At 36.0% G+C, this 7,867-nt stretch overlaps 1 pseudogene; it reads left to right on the top strand.

Moving 5' to 3' along the window:
* Nucleotides 1–1,662: 1,662 nt before the first annotated feature.
* LOC101721428 (olfactory receptor 4A8-like) lies at nt 1,663–2,590 on the top strand (annotated as a pseudogene).
* Nucleotides 2,591–7,867: the final 5,277 nt, after the last annotated feature.

Genomic DNA, 7,867 nt, shown 5'->3' on the forward strand with positions numbered 1-7,867 from the left:
GTAGATTGGGTTTTATTTTTTACATATTATACTTGCATATGCTGAACTTTGATCTTCCACACTTCCCTCTTCCCACCCTTTTCTCTAAAAAACTTCTTCAACAGTTTTCCTCCTACTTTTACATCACCTGTCTTCTTGAAAATATCTTTATTTTTCTAGGCTTCTCATGAAAAAAAAAAACATTGCATTTGAATTTTGAACCTGACTTATTTCACTTAACATGATGGTCACCACTTCCATCTATTTTCCCAGCAGCTACATTGCTCACGACTGTGCCTCACTCTCTCCGAGGATTCTTGGTTCCTCCTTAGGTAGACACTGGATGGAAAACTAAGGGTCATTATTTGGTCCCTCTTGATATCTCACTTACTACAGCCTGGCATTTTTGAAGTAACAGTAATGAGTGTGCAAATTGCTACTTCCTGATAAAATGTGAAACATACGAAACGTCTATAGAGTAAGAAGCAGTAGGCCTGCACTACCAGTGTTGTGAATAGTTGGAGTGGAAAGTGTTCTGACCTCTTCTAATTCGATTTATTTTTCAATGTGCTGAGAAGTCTGTGGTCACGTTTACAGAATCACTCAAATGAATGCCTTTTCATGCTGAGTGAGGATGGACTTCTCCCTCGAGTAAACTACTTTTTGGAATCTGCACACTGAATTCTATTTTTAAGTATCCTCAGTACATAGGGAGTCTTATATACAACACAGTTTCACATTATTCTCTACTTCTCCTTCATTTTATATTTTCCCCTTTATTAGTAACTAGCTTACTCCAAAAGCTCCAAAAATCTGATACCAGCAGCTAGTACAGTGGCTGTTTATAGTCGTGACTTCATTCAGATCAGTTAAAAATATCTGCTGAAAATCAGGATAGAGAACACAAATTTGCTAAGAATTTGGCATAAGCCAAGGACAGGATTATACGCCCTGAAAATCCAAAGTGAGATTCAAATGAAGTAATGTACTAAGTACTAAGTAGGCAGCAATGTACTAAATATTTTTGTAGTTATTTGATACAGTTCAAAATCTAGTATGTTGAGATTTAATGAGGGATTCACCAAGAATGAACATCCTTTGATAAATGAGTCTGGTCATCTAATATGTGGTAATGTACAATAGTATTTAGATGAATATTCCAGGATAGAAGTTATTTTTCAAGCAATGCAGATCATGTGGTTGAAGTATTCCACATAAATACTACCAACTAAAGTGCCTGACTCTATGTTAGCTATCTATCTAGGATTTATTGCCACTACTAGAGAGTACTGTGCATTTCTTTATATTAGCAGCACTTTCGCTCTTCACCATTACTGCCCTCTGTGTCACAACATGACATCTTTGAATGAAGGAGTTTGTAAATGTATAAATGATTGTTGGGTTTTTTATTACTCTTCTATAGACTATCATCTATGACAAAGAGATAATGCAAAATTATTTGAGGAGAAACAGAATCATAAAGAGAAGGTCTGTTGGGGTTCTTGGAAGAATTCAAAAAATATTAGCTAAGTGTTTCCTGTGTGTTCGCCACTGTAGAAGACATAAAGAGGAAGATGCACTCTATGACAGAATGGATCCATGGTCCTATTTGCAGTTTCCTGTCAGGTCCTGCTTGCCTGAGCTTGCATCTCTGGAGCAAGCCTTCTAGAAGACTGAATCCAACACAGTAAAAATGTCACAGAATTTGTCCTTCTGGGCCTCACTCAGGATCCCAGTGCACAAACAGCATTATATATTATATGTTTTTACTCATCTACAATGTGACAATGCAGGGAAACCTGCTCATTGTGGTGATTGTCCTTGCCAGCCCTCCTTGGGCTCTTCAATATACTACTTCCTTGCCTGTCAGTCACTCATGGATGCTGTTTATTTCACTGACTTCTCACCCAAGTTGCTGATAGACCTGCTTAGCAATAGAAAGACCATTTTCTTCCCAGCCTGCATGGGCCAGCTCTTTATAAGGCACCTGTTTGGTGGTGCTGAGGTTGTCCTTCTGGTGGCGATGGCCTATGACCACTATATGGCTATCTGTAAGCCTCTGCACTATTTGACCATCATGAACCTATGGGTTTGCAGGTTTATATCCTCCTACTGGTGGTAGCCTAGACTGGAGGTTTTGTGCACAATCTGATTCAACTTGTGTTTGTGTCTAGTCTCCCCTTCTGTGGCCCCAGTGTCATGGATCATTTCATCTGTGACATGTATCCATTACTAGAGCTTGCGTGCACTGACATCTACCTAATTGACCTCACTGTGGTGGCCAATGGTGGAGCCATCTGTATGATGATCTTCATCCTCCTACTTACCTCCTATGGAATCATCCTAAACTCCCTTAAAACTCACAGTGAGGAAGGGAGGCGCAAGGCCCCTTCTACCTGCAGCTCACATATCACAGTTGTCCTATTTTTTGTTACCTGTATTTTCATGTACATTAGACCAGTCTCCAACTTTCCTTTTGATAAATTCATAAGTGTATTTTTACATTTATTGACTCCATGCTAAACTCTGTAATGTACACCTGAGAAATTCAGAGATGAAAAATGCTATGAAAAATCTTTGTTGTAGAAGGTTAACTACTGATAGGATATGAATGTGTGTTTCACACTGAACATCTTTGATAATTCTACAAACAGACCATAAACTGTAACAAAGATGATGTTATCAACATGATAGAGTATCTGTGGATGTTTCTGCTTTTTATCTAAAGCCATCAAAGTGTATAATAAATTTCCTTTGAAATAGGATCTTATAGAGAATAAGAGAGGATAAATAAAAGGTATTTGTCATATGGTTATTAAAATAAAACTGAAATTTTATTGTTATTGAAATGAGATTTAAAGTTTTAAAAATAATGATAGTGATCTACTTTATGGATTAACAAAAATTTTTTAATTATGTCATGATCCTGTAGCACCTAAAGAAGCCACCTTTGAAATATGCACATCATCCAAATCAATGAGAAAGAAACTTAGCTAGTATTAAATAAATTTCTGTAACTGAAAGAATGATTTTTTATTTTTCACATTCATTATTTTGTTAGGTCAGAAACTTTCTGTGGCTGAGTTATGGGTTTTGTGTTAAGTTTATTCCATTTTTGAATCACAGGCTGTGCACTTTCACTTCATGATAGTTAGATGGCAAATGATACTGCTTAAAGATATTTACAGTGAACAATTTTGTTACACAGGATGTTGATATGGAAAATAGATCTATATCTCTATCTTCCTATCTCTCATCTATCTATCTCTCATCTATCTATTTATCTATCGATCTATCCGTCTATTATCTATCATCTATGGATAGAGATCACAGTTTCCTCATTCTCGAAAAATCAAAAACTTGGGAGAAGGTAGAATTGTTTTCATTGCAGTTGGAACATTATATATGCTTATGAGTTTTCTTTTCCAGCTGAAATTCTTACATGATAAGTAAGGAATTTATACATTCACTTTTGCAGATGATTGCATGTTTCTCTACTGGTGTGATATGTTACACTCCTACCAGTAGTGTAAACAGTTCTATTGCTCTACATTCATTGGTGAAATGCCTAATATTTTGAAATGCTTAATATTTTTGTGAATGTAAGGTGTACAAGATTTCCCAGTCATTGTGATTTTAATTCACATTTCATTGCCCCTGAAGCTGACCTTATTTTTATGTTTATTGGACACTCACTTTTTCCCAAATCTTTATGAAATTTGTATTTATGTTTGTGGTAGGGTCTGCATGGTTTTTCTGTTACAATTATTAAATTATTGGAGTTATGCATCTAGTATTATTTATTGTTTATATGTCACAAAGTCTCTGTGGTTTTTTAACACTATATTGTTTCATTTGATTAGTAAGAATTTTTGTGATTTAATATACATACATATGTATATATATATATACATTGTAGAATTAGCTAAATTGAGCTAAATAACATATTTATTACCCAGATAACATTTCTTTTTTTGATGGGATCACTCATAATCTACACTCAGAAATTTAAAAAATAATATTATTTGTTATTAACTATAGCCACCATGTTGTACACTAGAACTCTTGATCTTATTCTTCCTAAATGAAATTTTATATCGTTTGACCATTTCCCCACCTCCTCACTGGTTTCCGAATTCATGGAAACCAATATCTTACTGTCTACTTTTGAGTCCAACTCTTTTCTAATTCACATGTAAAATTAAAAAGTGCAATGTTTGCCTAACTGTGCCTGACTTGTTTTATTTAGCACACTGTCCTGATGGCTCATCAGTATTACTGTCAATGACAGAATTTCCTTTTCTTTGATGGTTGAATAGAATCCCTCTGTATGGTACAGAGTCCAGCTGTGCCGGGAGGTGCAATGGACTTCTAAGAAACCAAAGAAGCTATTCAGAGACAGATTTGTGAAAAATAAGGTACATCTGGACTAACTGGCACTCACAGGTGGGGAGTGGCTGTAGGAAGAGACTATGCATCCAATAGCACTTCCTCACAAAATCCCACAGGAAGGGAATACAGATCAAGTCCCCCACCTGGCCAAAACCTCATAGTAAAGGGTACAGTTAATCTCCTTACCTGGTCAAATTCTGCAGAAGAAGAGCACTACTGCCCCTGGCCAAAACCCACAGCAGGGGTGTACTAGGGTGGTACGGCCTGGCAAAACTCCACAGGAATGGCATACAAATCAACAGTGTCACCGGGTTAAAATCCATGAGACAGAGACACAAATCAGTCAGCAATATCACCTGGTCACTGAATAGTTGGGTTTTATAGATTACTCTGCATCACAGTGACATCATTAGCTTTATTCCACTGTTTGACCAGAATCCCAAGAAAAGGCTGACTTAGTATGTGTGGCAGCTCCTATGAACAACACTAGTTTCCCAGGCTCTAGTATTCTTTGGATAATACTTCTGTCTACATTCTGGTCCTGGACTCTACAGAATTCACCTTTGATTTGGAAGGAGCCTTGGGACTAGAAAAGAATTGTTTCAGGAATATAGTCTTAAATGCCTTAGCATTTTCTTAGGGATGATGTGTACCTAAGCATGCTTCCAATGTCATCCAGCCTGTTTTCTCTGATGGCCCTTGGTCCACAGGCCAGAGTGTACATCACAACCAAATCCCACAACAACACAAAGAACAGGAAATTGGGACAATCCCCACTAACACAACAGCAGACTAAATAGTTTTTTCAGGGTGTAAGAAAAGATTGTAACCAAATGGAAACCAGATTAACACTGCTTATCTATGGCAGCAATATGGTTTCACAACTTAAGAAGGGCTAAAGAATTTATGTGTTACCAGAAAAAAATGTATGTATGTATGTATGCATGATCAGCCTTTTTATACTCTTACCCTTTATGTTTAAGTAATTTCTTCATTAAGCAAGATCATAACTTTTGTATGTAATTTAGGGTGGCAGCAGTTTGTGTATCCTTGATCCTTGATATTAAAGTCCATGTCAATTCTTGTCTCTTGGGCAAAAGTATAGCAAGTGGGTAAAACCACTAAGTATCTTGGGTTACTCTATGTTCAGCATTTATCAGATCCCAATTAGTAGGAGTTGTAGACAAAGTAGGATATATGTGACTTGGTATGTGAGGTCTCTTCGAAGTGCATGAGCCAGACTAATTATAAGGTAAGTGTGGTTGTCCATTAGTGCTGTGTATTCATCACAAATCCCTTCAAATGCTGATCAGCATTGCCATCTCAGACAGACAGTGTCCTTAAATAAGATGGTAAAGTTGCATTGTCTTGTAGAAGTCTGTCTCATATTTGCAAAGGGTAAAGAGGTGTTACTGCCATTGTTTCTTTTTTTTCTTTTTTTTTTTTTTTTTTTGGTGCCAGGAATCAAACTCGGGTCCTTGCACTTGTGCAGCAGGTGGCGAAACCACTGAGTTAAATCCCCGCCCCCACTGCCATTGTTCCTTTTGATAATGAAACTCCCCCTCGCTTACTTCCATCTGGGTGGCACTAAGCCACTCCAGGCCATCAAGCACAGCATACTCTAGCAGAGACTTAGTTATATTCACTGGTTTTCATTCTAGGTGGAAGACGTGGTACTGTACTCAATATCATCAAAACAAGTTAACTCTAAGTTCAAGTCCATAGAGCAACCATCCATCTGTGCCTATGAGCAGTGAGTGTTCCAGCTGAGCACTAATTCCTATTGCAGCCAGTTGTATTGCCACTAAAGAATAGTAGAGAACAACACTCACTGTATACTCAATAATTCACCTAGTTAGTCTTTTTAGACTACCCTCGTGTACTCAGGTTAGTGTCATTCTTGGTGCATACAATTATTTTCAGTGTGAACATCTCAAGATTTTGATTTTCAATGGCAGAACTGGTACATCAGAATCAAGTTGGCTCAAAACAAATCTATGATTTTTGCAGAGTCCTTAGCAACATTTGCATGGAGGCATTCATGTGTAAGATCCTTTCGTTCATAAATTCTTGACTTTTAATTTTGAGGCTGACAGAAGTGCTTCCATTTGATTTTGACAGCTCTCAAGCATTTCTTATATCTCCTCTTGTTTTTCTGAGATTCTTTCCAAAGAATCATTCCAAATTGATCATCGCTGATCAATCACTCTGTAGGTAAATTTTTTATTTTTATTTTGTTGCCAGAATTCTGCTTGTTGGCATTAACTGGTCCCACGTTGAAGGGGAAGTGATGGTAGAGTCAGTGTTATAACCCTCTTATCCACATTTGAGCAGCAAAGATATTTAGAAGAAGAAGCTGTTAGGCTAAGTTTTCCTCAAATTCATCATTTAATTTAATTTTTGTATTTTGGAGTTGAAAGTCTACTTCTCAAAACATTGCATTATATCTCTTTGTCATCAGTTGTACTTTGCAGAATTTCAAGGTACGACAGTTCCAAAGTTTTAAAAGGAAAATATAAAATCAAGCCAACCAGAACAAGCAAATTCAGTTTATATAACAATTTTGAGCCAAGGAAAAATTTCTTGTTATACCAATTGTTACCAAAGATAGTAAAAGAAAGAACCGATTTTCCTGTTAACAATTCTTCCATTAATCTGATTACAAACACTTCAGAGAAAAATCAGAACTGTGGTGATAAAAGATTTAGAACAGCATTGATTAGAATTTTTGTGAGTTGAACACCTGATAGGATAATCTAGTTATTTATTTTATATAGCATTTTATAATAATCATTACTAATAACATTGTATCAGGACCAATGGTCTGTCTTTATTGGGCGCTCTTTATAGATATATTCCTTAGGTGACTGATACCCAGTTTCTTTTTATTATCAGCATGGCATTGTCATAATAAGTTTACACAGGTTGATATAAATGACAAACAGTTTCTCTGGAAAATCAATTCATAATTTTTTGATAAACTCTTCTTTGATTTTAAATTTTATTGGAAGCATTTATGAATTTCATTGTAACAGTTTCTCTACTTTCTTTCTTTGTTTTTTTTACTATAGCTTTGCATGGAGTTACAAATTTTTGGCTTCTGTTTACTTTGAAATTCTGAAGCATGTTTTCTATATGGATAGATAGAGAGTTAAGCATTTGGGTGTCTTATATAACTTTTAGTTTGTAACCACTCTTTTTTATTTTGATTTTCTTAATATAGGTAAAATTTCTTAAATGGAAAATTGAAAATCATAGTATATTTATGTTTTTCCATTCTCTGTTTCCTCATAACCTGAATTTGACTGTTAATGTCTTTGATATTTGTTTTTTGGGGGTTTTTTTGGTACCAGGGATCAAACTCGGATCCTTGTGCTTGCATAGCAGGAGTCAAAACCACTGAGCTAAATCCCTGGCCCTAATGTCTTTGATATTTGGCATGCATTAATTCTATCTGATTTTTTTATACTTGTGTCACATTGTATGGTGTTTGGAG

Source organism: Heterocephalus glaber, unplaced genomic scaffold, assembly GCF_053883595.1.
Source record: "Heterocephalus glaber isolate CG9 unplaced genomic scaffold, H.glaber_assembly_v1.0 deba00001673, whole genome shotgun sequence".
In the NCBI taxonomy this organism is placed as follows: domain Eukaryota; kingdom Metazoa; phylum Chordata; class Mammalia; order Rodentia; family Bathyergidae; genus Heterocephalus; species Heterocephalus glaber.